This window comes from Pristis pectinata, chromosome 16, assembly GCF_009764475.1.
Source record: "Pristis pectinata isolate sPriPec2 chromosome 16, sPriPec2.1.pri, whole genome shotgun sequence".
NCBI classification, from domain to species: Eukaryota; Metazoa; Chordata; class Chondrichthyes; order Rhinopristiformes; family Pristidae; genus Pristis; species Pristis pectinata.
Window position 1 is genome coordinate 41,298,631 of NC_067420.1, and position 17,778 is coordinate 41,316,408.

Below are 17,778 nucleotides of genomic sequence, written 5' to 3' on the forward strand. Positions count from 1 at the left end.
CAACAAAACAGACACATAGGATTAGAAGCAAATGCCCATGAACACAGACCGATTAGGTAAAACTCCACGTTGTTATGCAAAGGTTGCTTTGCAAACCTGAGACCTAATTGTGAACTTGGTGATGGATGACTCAATGTTATTACCACATTAACACTGCTAGTACAGACACAGCTGTGAAATGTATTTATCTCCATGCTTCCTGGCCAGTAATTGCAGTATCAGCAATGGTTTGTACGTGGAATTTGTATGAAAGTAAAGAGGGTGTGTTTGCAAATTAGTTTTCCACCCTGTTTGAGCATAGCGACAATGAAACTATGAGCCCAACATGTATCACAATTGTCATCTGCACTGGAATGAAAATGCAAGTATTATTCAAATATGTTAACCAGTAGAGAAACTAAATGTTGGAGGCCTCCATGGACTCTATCACTGCCTCAGGAAAGTAGCCAACATAATCAAAGACCCCTCCCGCCCCGGTCATTCTCTCTTCTCCACCCTCCCATCAGGCAGAAGATACAAAAGCACATACCACCAAGCTCAAGGACAGCTTCTATTTGCTGTTATAAGACTACTGAACAGTTCCCTCGTACGATAAGATGGACTCTTGACCTCACAATCTACCTCGTTGTGGCCTTGCACCTTATTGCCTGCCTGCGCTGCACTTTCTCTGTAACTGTAACACTTTATTCTGCATTCTGTTATTGTTTTCCATTGTACTACCTCAATGCACTAATGTAAAGAAGTAATCTGTATGGATGGCATGCAAAACAAAGTTTTTCACTGTACCTCAGTACATGTGACAATAATAAACCAATTTACCAATTTCATGGTGAAATGACCTGACATATTATTGTTGCCTTAAATTCTCGTCATTTAGGTTCCCGAAACCTATGGTTTCTCATTCTCTCCTGCTCTCCTACACTATAGTAATTTTTATTCTTCTTGGCACTGGCAGGGCTTCCTTGCCATTCTGATGTGTACATAAGTGGGTGCTTCACAACATAGAAGGGTCATTTTATTTAAAGACCATTGTTGGGGATGTCAACACCACTGATAGAGCCTATCAATAGCCGCCCTGGTAGTTGGTTGCCTTCTTGAATCAATGGTAGCAGTTCTCATTCAAGTGAGTAGAGTCACAAAGTCACCGAGTCATAGAGTCATACAGCACAGAAACAGGCCTTTCGGCCCAACTGGTCCATGCCAGCCAAGGTTCCATTTTAGTCCCAGCTGCCACATTTGGCCCATACCCCTCTAAACCTTCCCTATCCGTAGACCTGTCCAAATGCCTCTTAAATGTTGTCAATGTACCTGCCTCAACCACTTCCTCTGGCAGCTTGTTCCATATACAGACCACTCTCTGGGTGTAAAAGTTGCCCTTCAGGTTCCTATTATATCTCTGCCCTCTCACCCCAAACCTGCGCCCTCTAGTTCTTGATTCCTCAACCCTGGGAAAAAAAGTGCGCATTCACCCTATCTATGCCCCTCATGATTTTATATACCTCTATAAGATCACCCCTCATTCTCCTACACTCATGGATGAAGTCCCAGCTTGCTCAACCTCTCTCCAGAACACAGTCCCTTCAGTCCTGGCAACATCCTTGTAAATCTTTTCTTCACTCTTTCCAGTTTAATGGCATCTTTCCTATAGCAGGGTGACCAAAGCTGAACACAATATTCCAAATGTGGCCTCAACCACATATTGTACAACTGCAACATGAAATCCCAACTTCTATACTCTGTGGCCTGACTGATGAAGGCCAGCCTGCCAAAAGCCTTCTTCACCACCCTGTCTACCTGTGACTCCACTTTCAGGGAACCATGGACCTGTACCATGTAATTTGGTAGGTTTATTCAGAGGGCAGTCATAAGTCAACAACAATGGTGTGGTTTGGCATTTAGGCCCAGATTGCAGATAGGCCACTAACTTCATTCAATGGAACACCAGAGCCCACACCACCTCCTTCATGTAAATTACTTTGCTATGTTCAATTGTCATAGAGTTACACAGCAGGGAAACAGGTAACCTTCAGCCCAACTCATCCATGCCAACCAAGATATCTATCCGAGCTAGTATCATTTGCCTTCATTTGGCCCCTATCTCTTTAAACGTTTTCTATCCACGTACCTGTCTAAATGCCTTTGAAACAGCATAGAGAAATACAGCTCAGTAAAAGGCCCTTCAGCCCATCGAGTTTGCTCCAACCATTACATGCACCTTTTTACACTAGCCCTACCCTTACCCATTTTAATTCTCCCCACATTCCTGTCAAATCCTCCAGGTTCCACCACTCACTTACACACTAGGGAAAATTTACAGCAGCCAATTAACCTACTAACCTGCAGGTCTTTGTGAAGTGGAAGAAACCAGAGCACCCGGAGGAAACCCACGCAGTCACGGGAATAATGTGCAAACTGTACATAAACAGTTGCGAAGGTCAGGTTCGAACCTGAATCACTGGAGCTGTAAGGCAGAAGTCCTACTGGCTGTGCCACAGTGTCCTGTAAACCCAACACGTTCACTAATGACCTTTCGCAAAGGAAACCAACAGCTCACACGCAGTTTGGGCCTAGATGTGAATCACACCATTGTGATTGACTTTCAACTACCTTCTGAATGAGCCAAATAAATTGGTAAATTGGTTTATTATTGTCACATGTACGGAGGTAAAGTGAAAAACTTTGTTCTGCATGCCATCCATACAGATCATTTCACATCAGTACATTAAGGTAGTGTAATACAAAATGCAGAATAAAGTGTTACCGTTACAGAGAAAGTGCAGTGCAGGTAGACAATCAGGTGCAAGGCCATGACATGGTAGACTGTGAGGTCAGAAGTCCATCTTATCGTACTAGGGGGATTTTTCATAGTGTTACAACAGTAGGATAGAAACTGTCCTTGAGCCTGGCGGTACGTGCTTTCAGACTTTTGTATCTTCTGCCAGATGGGAGAAGGGAGAAGAGAGAATGTCTGGGGTGGCTGGGGTCTTTGATTATGTTGGTGAAGCAAACATTTTGAATCTCCTTCATATAAATAAGTACAGGGACTCCTGTAGTTCATTGAAGATAAATAGTGAGAAATTTCTTGTGTATAGGAGAGGAAGAGCCAGGGAGTTCCAGGAATCTGAATTTCAGGCATTTTTAAGATAGAATAATATTTTAACTAGTCTCAACATCTTGGGATTCCAGATTAAACAGCCAATGTGAGACCATATTTGGGTAGTGTGTGTGGTTCTGTTCTCGGAACCTAAGGAAGATTATACTTACCAAAGAGGGATTGCAGAGAAGGTTCACCAGATTGATTACTGGAATGCCATCTGCAGAGAAGTTACAACACCCAGGCCTGTGATCCATACAGCTAGGAACAATGAGAGAGGAGTGAATGGAAATTTACTGAATTCTGACACGGCCAGACAGACTCAGCTGATGACACAACCGAGGTGTCTAAAGCATGAGGGTTCAGTCTCAGGATATGGGGTCAGACATTTAGGATGGAGGTATGCAGAAATGTCTTCACTCAGTGGTTAAGTGTGGAAATCACTATCACAAATGACTGGAGAAACCAAGACATAGAGTCATACAGCACGGAAAAAGTGAGGCTGCATTTGGAATTTTGTGTTCAGTTTTTGTCGCCCTGCTATAGGAAAGATGTCATTAAGCTGGAAAGAGTGCTGTTGTGTTTTGCAACTGTACCCCAGTGTTATACAGTGACAGACACATCCCCACCGGTACTGTACCCCAGTGTTATACAGTGACAGACCCGTCCCCACCAGTACTGTACCCCAGTGTTATACAGCGACAGACACATCCCCACCGGTACTGTACCCCAGTGTTATACAGTGACAGACACATCCCCGCCAGTACTGTACCCCAGTGTTATACAGTGACAGACCTGTCCCCACCAGTACTATATCCCAGTGTTATACAGTGACAGACACATCCCCACCGGTACTGTACCCTGGTGTTAGACAGTGACAGACCCGTCCCCACCGGTACTGTACTCCAGGGTTATACAGTGATAAATCCATCCCCACCAGTACTGTACCCCAGGGTTATACAGTGACAGACCCGTCCCCACCAGTACTGTATCCCAGTGTTATACAGTGACAGACACATCCCTGCCAGTACTGTACTCCAGTGTTATACAGTGACAGACCTGTCCCACCAGTACTGTACCCCAGTGTTATACAGTGACAGACACATCCCCACCGGTACTGTACCCCAGTGTTATACAGTGACAGACCCGTCCCCACCAGTACTGTACCCCAGGGTTATACAGTGACAGACCCGTCCTCACTGGTACTGTACCCCAGTGTTATACAGCGAAAGACCCATCCCCACTAGCACTGTGCCCTGGTGTTATACAGTGACAGACCCATCCCCACCAATACTGTACCCAGTGTTATACAGTGACAGACCCATCCCCACTAGCACTGTGCCCCAGTGTTATACAGTGACAGACCCATCCCCACCAGTTCTGCACCTTTTACCCTCTCATTTACTGGTCCTCAAGATAAAAAGGCCACCATTCCAATCACCTCTATGGTTATTCTCTGGACCCATCGTGACAGTTTAATGATCTACACACACAGACCCTTTGGATCTTCCTTCCCATCCATCAAGATGTATCCTGCCCTGTCCTTTATTGGCCCTGAGACGGTGACATAACAATCACTGGCACTGAAATCCATTTGCCGCAGTTTTGCCCATTCAATCGGCTAAAATCTCTGTAATTTAATGCTCCTTTCTATGTTGATTACAGTGCCGCCTATCTTTGTCTAATCAGCAAACTTGGAGACGTGGCTGTCTGTTCCACATTTAGAAACTTAGATCTGATGTAACCCAGTGAACGTATCTTCAGCCAAGAACTGATGAGTAAAAGCATTTCACACGTCTTCAGTTCCCTTTTGATTTCCACCTCCTTAATTCATAATTTCTTTTTGCTGAGAGATTAAGGTTCTTATGCTGAACAATTGCTGAATTGGTTTCTTTTCCTCTTAGTCAGTTTGTGTTTTTGCTGATCAATGCCTTTCCAGTTCCGTTTCTTTGTCCCTGTTCTATCCCACTGGTATAAGACTAGTGAATGGTTATAACACTAGTGAACTAGCTGCTATGTAAGATACAGGTGGTATAGTGGCTTCAGGTGAGGAATACAGTGGCAGACCTGTCCCCACCGGTACTATACCCCAGTTATACAGCGACAGACCCATCCCCACCAGTACTGTACCCCGGTGTTGTACAGTGACAGACCCATCCCCACCAGTACTGTACCCCAGTTATACAGTGACAGACCTGCCCCACCAGTACTGTACCCCGGTGTTATACAGTGACAGACCTGTCCTCACCAGTACTGTACCCCGGTGTTATACAGCGACAGACCCATCCCCACCGGTACTGTACCCCGGTGTTATACAGCGACAGACCCGTCCCCACCGGTACTGTACCCCGGTGTTATACAGCAACAGACCCGTCCCCACCGGTACCATACCCCAGTGTTATACAGTGACAGACCCGTCCCCACCGGTACTGTACCCCAGTGTTATACAGTGACAGACCCGTCCCCACCAGTACTGTACCCCAGGGTTATACAGTGACAGACCCGTCCTCACTGGTACTGTACCCCAGTGTTATACAGCGAAAGACCCATCCCCACTAGCACTGTGCCCTGGTGTTATACAGTGACAGACCCATCCCCACCAATACTGTACCCCGGTGTTATACAGTGGCAGACCCGTCCCCACCGGTACTGTACCCCAGTGTTATACAGTGGCAGACCCGTCCCCACCAGTACTGTACCCCAGTGTTATACAGCGACAGACCCATCCCCACTGGTACTGTACCCCAGTGTTATACAGTGACAGACCCATCCCCACCGGTACCGTACCCCAGTGTTATACAGTGGCAGACCCGTCCCCACCGGTACCGTACCCCAGTGTTATACAGTAAATGATTCAGGAACGATTTCAATATTTTTTAATTATAAAACTAAACTTTATTAATATTAAAAATATATATACAAAAGCATAACCACAGTGCAAAGCTTTCTACACTCACCGTCAACACTACCTCGTTAGTCCTCCATCGCACTATTTACTTATTTTTGTAACTTAAAGTAATTTTTATGCCCTGCACTGTACTGTTGCCCCAAAACAACAAATTCCATGACATATGTCAGTGATAATAAACCTGATTCTAATTCTGATTCAAGTGTTAACAACTTTTATTTAAACCATAGCACCATTGTCATTCATGTGTCCCCCAGCGGTGATGCACCATTTCAATGTTTGAGGGGCTTCTCCACCCGACTCAGCCCCTCCATGTGCGGTAGCGGAAGGAGCCCAGACTGTGGTCCTTCCCCACAGAGCCTGTGCATTGGCTGCACTGAGCTTCGGTGCATCCCCCAGCACGTACTCCTGCAGTCTGGAATGTGCCAATCGGCAGCATTCCCTTACGGATATCCTGCTGTGCTGGGAGACAAACAAGTTTTGTGCAGACCAAAGGGCGTATTTCACTGAGTTGATGATGGACTCTGTCTTTACCTCTCACTGCCTTGGTGAAGCTGGCAGCATAATCAAAGACCCCACCCACCCAGGTCATTCTCAAGGACAGCTTCTATCCCATGGTGATAAGACTATTGAATGGTTCCCTTATACGATGAGATGGATTCTTGACCTCACAATTATGACCTTGCACCTTGTTGTCTACCTGCACTGCACTTCCTCTGTAGCTGTGACACTTTAATCTGTATCCTGTTATTGTTTTTACCCTGTACTACCTCAATACACTGTGTAATGAATTACTCTGTACGAACGGTATGCAAGACAAGGTAAGTTAGCAGGATAAAATGTTGGCACAAGATCGTGGGCCAAAGGCCTGTCCTGTGCTGTAATGTTCTATGTTCTAAGTTTTGCACTGTACTTCGATACAAGTGACAATAATAAACCAATACAAATACCTTCCACCAGCACTTGATGTCTATCTCAGTGTGTGTCCCCAGGAACAGCCCATAGATCAGAGAGTCCTCTGTTACGCAGCTGCTGGGGATGAAATGGGACGAGGACTCTTGCATCCGTCTCCACACCCTCTTATCAAATCCACAGTCTGCAAAGAGGTGGGTGACCGTCTCCTCCTCACCGTAGCCGTCCCGAGGACAGTGTACATTGGGGGTGAGATGTTGTCTGTGCAGGAAGGATCTGACTGTGAGGGCCCCTCTCACCGCCAGCCAAGTGAGGTCTTGGTGCTTGTTGGTGGGTTCTGGCAATGAGGCGTTCTGCCAGATGATTTGGACAGTGTGCTCAGGGAAGCACCCCACAGAATCCATCGGCTCCCTGTCCCACGGTGTCTACAGGACTGTCCGAGCTGACCACTGCCTGATGGCTTCAAATTGGCTTTGTCTGATCTATACCTCCTTTCTCTCTTCTTCCTATCTTTATGTCCTGGTCCTTTACACAATTGCTTCTACTGTTAGCTTTGGTTCCACATACCTTAAACTGCCCTATCTCACGACACCATCACCAGCTCCCACTTGCAGCAACTTGCAGCACAAAATACATATAAATTTCAATGTAAATTGGTAAATTGGTTTATTATTGTCACATGTACCTAGGTACAGTGAAAATCCTTGTTCTGCATGGCATCCATACAGATCATTACATCACATCAGTACATTGAGGTAGTACAAGGGAAAAGCAAAAACAGAATGCAGAATAAAATGTTACAATTCTGGCCGCTGTCTGTAAGGAGTTTGTATGTTCTCCCCATGACTGCGCGGGTTTCCTCCGGGTGCTCCGGTTTCCTCCCACATTCCAAAGACGTATGGGTTAGTAGGTTAACATGGGTGTAATTGAGTGGCGCAGGCTTGTTGGGCTGGAAGGGCCTGTTACCGTGCTGTAAAAATAAAGTTTTATAAAGTTTTTTTAAAGTTACAGAGAAGGTGCAGTGCAGGCAGACAATAAGGTGCAAGACCATAATGAGGTAGATTGTGAGGTCACGAGTCCATCTTATCGTTCCAGGGAACCGTTCAATAGCCTTATAACAGTGGCCTAGAAGCTGTCCTTGAGCCTGGTGGTACGTGCTTTCAGGCTTTTGTATCTTCCGCCCAATGAGAGGGGGGAGAGGAGAGAATGTCCAGTGTGTGTGGGGTCTTTGATTATGCCGGCTGCTTTACCGAGGCAGCGAGAAGTGTAGACAGAGTCCATGGAGGGGAGGCTGGTTTCCGTGACGTACTGAGCTGTGTCCACAACTCTCTGCAGTTTCTTGTGGTCTCGGGCGGCGCAGTTGCCATACCAAGCCATAATATATCAGAACGAGCTAATCTAAGTGCCCAAAAGCTACTTCAGCAACGTACCTCAGTCTGCCATTGGTTTTGCACATGTGGTGACTCGATAATGAGGTGCAGTGAATGGAGTGAACTTGCTGCATTCTAGTGGTAACTGTAAGCTCGACTCACACGGATGTTAAGAAATTCTAAATCAAGTACCCTTTAACAATACAAACCATGTCAGTCACTGTTGTATAACCTCTCCGCCCTGAAAACTAACCATTACATCTCTTTTAATTTCAGATTCTGTTGGCAACTTTAAAAGTTTCAAAACTAATTTATAAAAAACTTTTACCTTCCCTTCCAGTCCTTTCTACTTCTCTAATTCTCCTTCTGCATCTGATTTTAAGCTGACTTTACACCCCCTTCCTTTGTTGTTTTAGTCCATGACTCAGTTGCTTTCCCCTGTTAGTTTATGCTTTGTGTAGCTTATTCTCACAATAGTTGCTGAGGTCGAGAGGGTTGAGAGCTTCAGGTTCCTGGGAGTGAGCATCACCAATAGCCTCTCCTGGTCCAACCACGTAAACGCCATGGCCAAGAATGCTCACCAGCACCTCTACTTCCTCACAAGGCTAAAGAAATTGTGTATGTCCCCTTTGACATTACGTTTATCAATGCACAATAGCAAGCATCCTATCCGGATGCATCATGGCTTGGTATGGCAACTGGCTGCAAGAAACTGCAGAGAGTTGTGGACACAGCTCAGCACATCACGGAAACCAGCCTCCCCTCCGTGGACCCTGTCTACACTTCTTGCTGCCTCAGTAAAGCAGCCAACATAATCAAAACCCGCCCACCCCAAACATTCTCTCTTCTCCCTCCTCCCACCAGGCAGAAGATACAAAAGCCCGAAAGCACGTACCACCAGGCTCAAGGACAGTTTCTATCCCGCTGTTATAAGACTATTGAATGATCCCCTGGTACAATAAGATGGACTCTTGACCTCACAATCTACCTCGCCAGAATCCATAGAGGGGAGGCTGGTTTTTGTGTCCACAGCTCTCCGCAGTACCAAGCCATGATGCATCTGGATAGGATGCTTTCCGTGGTGCATCTATAAAAATTGGTGAGGGTCAATGGGTACCTGCTGAATTTCTTTAGCCTCCTGAGGAAGTAGAGGTGCTAGTGAGCTTTCTTGGCCATGGCATCCACATGGTTGGACCAGGACAGGCTTTTGGTGATATTTACACCCAAGAACTTGAAGTTCTCAACCCTCCTGACCTCAGCACTGCCCCACCTCCTGAAGTCAATGACCATCTCTTTTGTTTAGCTGACATTGCTCCACCTCCCTGTCTGTTCCTCATAACCCTTCAGAGCCCAATAGACCAAAGTCCTGCCTGTCTTGACCTTGAATATATTCAGTGAAGGCACAAGAGACTGCAGATCGGTGTTGGGGCCAATCTTTTTACCTTGTACATTAACGATTTGGATGCTGGAGTAAGTGGTTTTGTGGCTAAGTTTGCGGATGACACCAAGATAGGTGGAGGAGTAAAGAGTATTGAGGAGACAGGAAGGTTGCAGAGAGACCTAGATAGTTTAGGAGAATGGGCAAGGAAATGGCAGGTGAGATTCAATGTTGAGAAATGTGCAGTTGAACACTTTGGAAACAGAAATAAATGGGCAGATTATTATCTAGAGGAGAGAAAATTCAAAGTACAGAAGTACAAAGGGACTTGGGGCTACTCGTGCAGGGTACCTTAAAGGTTAACCACCAGGTCGGATCGGTGGTGAAAGCGAATGCTATGTTGGCATTCATTTCGAGAGGTATAGTGTATAAAAGTAAGGAAGTGTTGATGAGGCTCCATGGGGCACTAGTGAGGCCTCATTTGGAATACTGTGCACAGTTTTGGACCCCATATCTTAGGAAAGATGTGCTGATGTTAGAGAGGGTTCAGAGGAGATTTACGAGGATGATTCCCGGAATGAAAGGGCTTACGTATGATGAGCGTTTGTTGGCTCTTGGACTGTACTTGCTGGAGTACAGAAGAATGAGAGGGGACCTCATAGAGACATTTAAAATGTTGAAAAGACTGGACAGAGTAGATGTGGTCAAGCTGTTTCCCTTGGTGGGTGAGTCCAGGACCAGAGGGCACAATCTTAGAATTAGAGGGTACAGGTTTAAAACGGAGATGAGGAGAAATTTCTTTAGCCAGAGGGTGGTGAATTTGTGGAATTCCTTGCCACGTACAACAGTGGAGGCCAGATCATTGGAGGCATTTAAGGAAGAGATAGATAGATATCTAAATAGTTGGGGTATGAAGGGATATGGGGATAAGGCCGGAAATTGGGGTTAGGTTTTTTTTGCCCCCCCCCCAATTTCTCATTTCTTTTTCTTTTTTCCTTTTCTTTGGAGCAGACTCAAAGAGCCGAATGGCCTACTTCTGCTCCCTTGTCTTGTGATCTTGTGATCTCCAGCAGATTGTTTGTTGCAGTCTTTCCAGTGGTTCAGTCTCCTCAGCTCCTGCAGTAGAGAATACATAGACCTCACAAACCTCTAAGAAAAGAAATTACTTCTCACCTCCGTCTTAAACGGAGGCCCCTTATTCACTGCCAGACGAAACTTTACCTTACCAAGTGTCCTCGGAGCCTCATGCATTGCCATAAGATCAGTGCTGTTGCTTCTGAACTCAAATGATTAATGGAGTTGATAGAGTAGATTCTGACTCCTTTGGTGGGAGGGAATACAAAACAAGGAGTGCTGCCATAAAGTTAGGGGCAGGCCATTCACCAGTGACACCAGCAAGCGTGACTTAACACAAAAGATGGAACGCTCTCCTTCAACAGGTTGCCAAGTCTGCGGTCAAATCAAAATTCCAAAACTGAAATGGGCATTTTTATAAGGGTATTAAGATTATAGATTCTGTATAGAGCCATAGAATTATAGAGTCAAAAGGTCATTGAGTTTTAGGGTCATAGAGTTATAGAATCATAGAGTTACAGCAAGGAAACAAGCCCTTTGGCCCAACTCATTCATACTGACCAAGATGCCTATCTAAGCCAGTCCCATTTTCCTGCGTTTGGCCCATAACCTTTTCTATTCATGTACCTGTCTAAATGCCTTTGAGATGTTGTAATTGTCCCCACCTCTACCACTTCCTCTGGCAGCTCGTTCCATGCATTCAACTCCCTGTGTGTGAAAAAATTGCCCCTCAGATCCCTTTTAAATCTTTCCCCTCTCACCTTAAACCTATGCGCTCTAGTTTTAGACTCCCCTACCCTGGGAAAAAGACTGCCGCCATCCACCTTTTCATTGTCATCTTTGAAGTTTCAAGGTACTGAAGGCAAGATTGAAAAAACAACTTACCTTTTACAACACAGAAGGAGGCCATTCAGCCCACTGGCTCCATGCCAGCTCCCAGTGGAATGTCAGATCAAAGCCAGCAGTCCCATCCCCCCCTCCTTATTTCCCGTAGCCCTGTAAATATGCTCTCTCTCCCTCTCCCTCTCTCTCTCACTCCCCTCTCTTTCTCCTCCTCTCTCTCTCTCCCTCACTTTCTCCCTCTCTCTCCATCTCTCTTATCCCCCCTCTCCCCCTCTCTATCCATTTCCCCCTTTCTCTTCCCCCTCTCTCTCCCCTTCACTCTCTCCTTCTCTCTCTCTTGCTCCCCCACTCTCTCTCTCTCTCTCTCTCTCTCTCTCTCTCTCTCGGAGTAGGTGAGGTATTGGTGTTTTGCAAATTCCATACCCTTCTCCAGACCACCGGAGGTAGCTCTGTTCCAGTGTAAAGCAAGAATAAGATGAGTGGGAATTTTAAATCCCTAGACCCCCTGCAGACCAATGAGCACAGGGATGTCAGGCAAGCAGGCTGACAATTAGTTAGGCCACAGGCAACAGGTTCCTTCGTGTTCTCTCTTTACATCAGACCACCATATAGGATTCTATAAAAAGGGCACTGTTGGTGGTCTCAGCAGACTTTGACACATCCTGAAACAATCTTTAAGAAAATAACTTCCATTCTTAGGCTTTCAGAAACAGCGTGGCGGTTTTGCGATGGTTAACCTTGCAAGCTCCACAAAACACTTTGGAAATCCACAGCTCCAGTTCCCGAAGCTCATACCCAGAGTTAGCAGGGATCTGTTCTGCAGCTGTTTTGGTTCCATATTACATTAAGGACACTTGATTAAGATCAACATGTGAGTCTAAACCTTTCCTGATAAAATGAACCTTAATCCAAGCGGAACAGCCATCTAGGTGCATTTCACCGCATGTTATCGGAAGCTATCTCGAATAGTATTTCTGTTTTAATAGTGAAGAAATCAGAATCAGGTTTATTATGACCTGAAATTTGTTGTTTTGTGTCAGCAGTACAGTGCGAATTACGATGACTTACAAAAATAAATAAATAGTGCAAAAAAAAAGAATAACGAGGTAGTGTTCATGGGCTCATGGACCGTTCAGAAATCTGATGGCGGAGGTGAAGAAGCTTTGCTTAAATCATTGAGTGTGGGTCTTCAGGCTCCTGTTCCTACCTGAAAGGAATTATAGCATGGATGAAGCTCTGATAGTTAAGTTTATTGTCATATACACCAGGGTACAATGAAATTCCTCGCTCCCGTGAAGCTCACAGAGTAAACAGTGTACAGGATAATAATAAATCCAACAATACATACAGTGAGCAGGGCAAAGCAACAGAATGGTGCAAAGCTCGTAGTGCAATCTGAGGTAGTGCAGAAAGAAATGCTAAAGTGACAATAACAGAAGAGATAGAAAGAGTTTGAGAACATGGCAGTGCCATTGGGAAGGGGATGTGACAGAGGTGGCTGGTTCAGGAGTCTGACAGCAGTGGGGAAGAAGCTGTTCTTGAGTCCGGACATCCGGGCTTTCAAGCTCCTGTATCTTCTCCCAGAAGGTAGAAGAGACAGAAGGGAATGGCCAGGGGGGCAGGAATCCTTGACGATACCGTCAGCCTTCCTGATGCAACGCACGGTGAAGGTGGTCTGGATGGAAGGAAGTGAGGAGCCTGTGACGGACTGGGTAGTGTTTACCCCTCACCGTCGGTCCACAGCAGAGCAGTTGCCATTCCAGGCTGAGATGCACCCCGGCATCTGACATCTGATTGTTCAGAAATCCTGATGGTCCAGCACTTGGCTCACTTGTTAGTCTGGACTGTGAGTCGGGGGTCCAGAGTTCAGCTGGGGTGTGTGGCTGGAGCTAGGGCCAAGGTCCGAACTTTGGGGCTGGTGGGTGGCAAGAGCCGGCGTTTGAGTCCGGAATTCTGCAAGGTCAAAGTTGCTGACATACAAATGAGCGCTCTGCCCACTCTCTCAGGTGGATGTAGAAGGTTTTACTGAAGATAGGATTTCTTTATTAGTCACATGTACATTGGAACACACAGTGAAATGCATCTTTTGCATAGAGTGTTCTGGGGGCAGCCTACAAGTGTCGCCACACTTCCGGTGCCAACATAGCATGCCCACAACTTCCAAACCCGTACGTCTTTGGAATGTGGGATGAAGCCGGAGCACCCGGAGGGAACCCACGCAGACACGGGGAGAACGTACAAACTCCTTACAGACAGCGGCCGGAATTGAACCCGGGTCGCTGGCACTGTAATAGCGTTATGCTAACCGCTATACTACTGTGCCGCCTACACTACCATGGCGCCTACTACCTTCTATCTCTGGGATCATAAATCTAAATAGAATTTAGTGATAAAGGATTTAGAATTTACTGATGGAAGTTTATAAAATTATGAGAGGCATAGATTGAGTAGACAGCCGGTATCTTTTTCCCAGTGTCGAAATGTCTGATACTAGAGGGAATGCATTTAAGATGAGAGGGGGAAAGTTTAAAGGAGATGTGCGGGGCAAGCTTTTTACACAGAGAGTGGTGGGTGCCTGGAATGTGCTGCCAGGGGTGGTGGTGGAGGCAGATACGATAGAGGTGTTTAAGATGCTCTTAGATAGTCACATGAATATGCAGAGAATGGAGGGATATGGACCACGTGCAGGCACAAGGGATTAGGTGCCATTAGTTTAATTAGTTCGGCGCAACATTGTGGGCTGAAGGGCTGTACTATGTTTTGCGTTCTATGTTCTAAATCAAGGTAATCCAGCTGCAACCACACCACTGTTCATTGGCGCTTTCTGTGCACAACTCACCTGCTCTTTTTTCTACTAGTCATGGCAGTAATTCAGAAGTATTTTATTGGTATTGGTTTATTATTGTCACATGTACTGAGACACAGTGAGAAGCTTTTGTTTGCATGCCATCCAGACAGATCATTCCATACATAAGTACATTGGGGTAGTAAAAAGGAAAACAGAATGCAGAATATAGTGTTACATTTACAGAGAAAGTGCAGCGCAGGTAGACAATAAGGTGCAAGGGCCACCATGAGGTACACTGGGAGATCAAGAGTTCATCTTATAGCATACAAGAGGTCCGTTCAAGAGTCTTATAACAGCGGGACAGAAGCTGTCCTTGAGCCTGGTGGTACGTGCTCTCAAGCTTTTGTATCTTCTGCCTGATGGGAGGGGGGAGAAGAGAGAATGTCCGGGGTGGGAGGGGTCGGTTACATTGGCTGCTTTCCCGAGGCAGCCGGGGTCAATGGAGGGGAGGCTGGTTTGCCTCATGGACTGGGCTGTGTTCACAACATGAAAGGGATGTGAAAGGCATGTGGTGCAAGTTGTTCTCTGCACCCTAAGCTTCCTAGTCCTTCCCAACATTAGCAAGTGCTCCCCTGCAATTTCATCCCAGATCCGGCAGCCTGCGTGACCTTGCCAACTGTTCCCATGGGATTGAGACGAAGCTTCCTGCTGTCTCCTGCTCCAAGGTACTTTCTCAAAACCAGAGTTCTGTTCACCCAAATCAGCAGGCCACACTTGGCTCAGGATTAGCACTCTCACCACTACATCCGAAGGTCTCGGATCCAAACGCTACCTCAGCCACCCATGCATGTGAACTGGTGCTGTGGGAGTGCACAGAGGAGTGATACCAGAGTTCTCAAGAAATCCGCAGAATAAGTCATGATGACTTTGACCTTCCAGAATGTCACTCCTGGATCAGAAATAAGAGGTGAAACTGCAGGCAATGTTTCGTGGGTCAGGTGTTGTCTGTGAAGAAGGAGGCAGAGTTAGTCAATGGAAGGGAGGCTGGGTTGCGTTCACAACATGAAGGAGATGTGAAAGGCATCGTAATGCAAGTCAAAATCAAAGCCGAGTTTATTGTCATCTGCACAAGTCCATGTGTGCACAGGTGCAACGAAAAACTTACTCGCAGCAGCATTACAGGTACAGAGCATCAGATAAGCAGCATTCACAAGAAAAATATAAATTAAACGTAAATCATGCACAAATTAAACACAATTAGAACAGAAAAACACCAAGTCCATTTCAGTGCAAGTGAGCAGAGTGATCACAGTGTTGCTAAACTGTAGTTATTAGGGTTGTGCCGGTTGGTTCAAGAACTGAGTGGTTGAAGGGAAGTAGCTGTTCCTGAACCTCGTAATACAAATCAGAGAGATACAGCATGGAAACAGGCCCTTTGGCCCACTGAGTCCTGCACTGACCATCAACCACCCATTTACACTAATTCTGCACTAATCCCATTTTATTCTCCCCACAATCCCATCAACTCCCCCCAGACTGTACCACTCACCTACACACTAGAGGCAATTTGCAGAAGCTAATTAACCCACTAATCCACATGTCCTTGGGATGTGAGAGGAAACCAGAGCACCCGGGAGGATGGTCATAGGGAGAACGTGCAAACTCCACACAGACAGCAGGCAGCGGCCAAGGTCAGGATTGAACCTGGGTCTCTGGTGCTGTGAGCTTGCGGTCCTACCAGCTGTGCGACAGTGCCGCCCCTAAAGTTTCATGTTTCTGTCTGACCTTTCATCGCACCATTGGATCTGATACTGCCAAGCTCCTGCCCGTTTCTGAATTGCTTGCTTTGTCTCACTGTTGTGCCAAATGCAAAGATAATGTCAATAATTTCTCATTTTCCTGAAATACACAGTCCAAATATTTGCCTTGATTACCGTTCCTCCTTCCCAAGCTCCTGGAGGTGAGTGTAAAGAGCCGGAAGTAAGCCACACAGAACAACTACACTGAGACACAAGAGATTCTGCAGCTGCTGGAATCTGCAGCAACACACACAAAGTGCAGGAGAAACTCAGCGGGTCAGGCAGCATCTATGGAGGGAAATAAACAGTCGACGTTTCAGTCCGAGACCCTTCATCAGGACTGGGAATGAAGAGGGCAGAAGCCAGAATAAGAAGGGACGGGGAGGGGGAGGAGAACATGCAGGCAGGGGATAGGTGAGTTCAGGTGAGAGGGGCAAGATAGGTGGGTGGGGGGGGGGAGAAGGTGTAATAAGCTGAGAGGTGATGGGTAGAAGAGGCAAAGGGCTGAAGAAGAAGGAATCCAGTAGGATAGGACAGTGGACCCTGGAATAAAGGGAAGGAACCGGGGAACCAGAGGGAGGTGATGGGCAAGTCATGGGGGGGTGGGGGGAAGAGAAGGGGTGAGGGGCCACAGGAATGAGAAAAAACAAAAGGGGGGGGTGAGGAGAAATGGGGAAGACTGAGGGGATTACCGGAAATTACAGAAATCTACCACTCTACTGCCACTTAGAGGCCAGGCGCAGGTTGGAGGAGCAACACCTCATATTCTGCCTTGGGACTCTCCAAGCTGACAGTCTCAACATGCGCTGCACTCTCTTTGTAACTGTAACACTTTATTCTGCAGTCTGTTATTGTTTTCCCTTGTACTACCTCAATGCACTGATGCGATGAAATGACCTGTATGGACGGTATGCAAAACAAAAGTTTTCCACTGTACTTTGGTACATGTGACAATACTAAACCAATTTACCAATTTACCAATTTACCCACCTATCACAATTATATCCTTCCTTAGTCCTGATGCAGTCTGAAACGTTGACAATTCCTTTGACAGAACCCTAATCAACCAACGCGATTGATGCACCTGCAGGCAAACCACTCAGCTCAAGGGCAGTTAGGGATGGACAACAAATGCTAGCCTTGCCAGTGACACCCAGATCCTAAAAACTGAAGTGAAAAAAACTTTGTAGGGGAGAGGTGGTGAGATGGAGTTCGTCAACAGGAGGAAGGGAAGTGAATCATGGCTTGTGTCCAGCACTCAACACCACCTCCTGAAAGTCATGTTCGGGAAATATCTGTTAAAAGTGAGAACCCACCCTCCATTGTCGTAAATTTGCAAAGTGAAAATGTAACAGTAATTACCAATGGGAATAATTTGTTTTGATAAACTGGACATGACCTGGGATTTATCATGAGTCATAGAGACAGTGCTTGGCACTGTAAACTGTGAGTGATGAGAGGCTATGGTTTATAAACTGTGGCCTTGAAACACCCGGAACCACAGCTATACCTGTACGTGCGCGCGCACACACACACACACACACAAACACACACACACACAAACACACACACACACACACACACACACACACACACATATACACACAGATGT

At 46.2% G+C, this 17,778-nt stretch overlaps 1 protein-coding gene and 1 long non-coding RNA gene across 2 annotated transcripts in view; one reads left to right on the plus strand and one right to left on the minus strand.

The window, feature by feature from the left end:
- The window catches only part of LOC127579052 (uncharacterized), a 407,687-nt gene that overhangs the window by 302,770 nt on the left and 87,139 nt on the right, over nt 1-17,778 (plus strand). The window lies entirely within an intron of this gene.
- Nucleotides 7,737-17,778, minus strand: part of LOC127578980 (uncharacterized) — a 44,560-nt gene continuing 34,518 nt past the window's right edge. The window contains exon 3 of the long non-coding RNA XR_007957611.1: nt 7,737-7,884. This is a non-coding gene — a long non-coding RNA (uncharacterized LOC127578980). The remainder of the gene's footprint in view (nt 7,885-17,778) is intronic.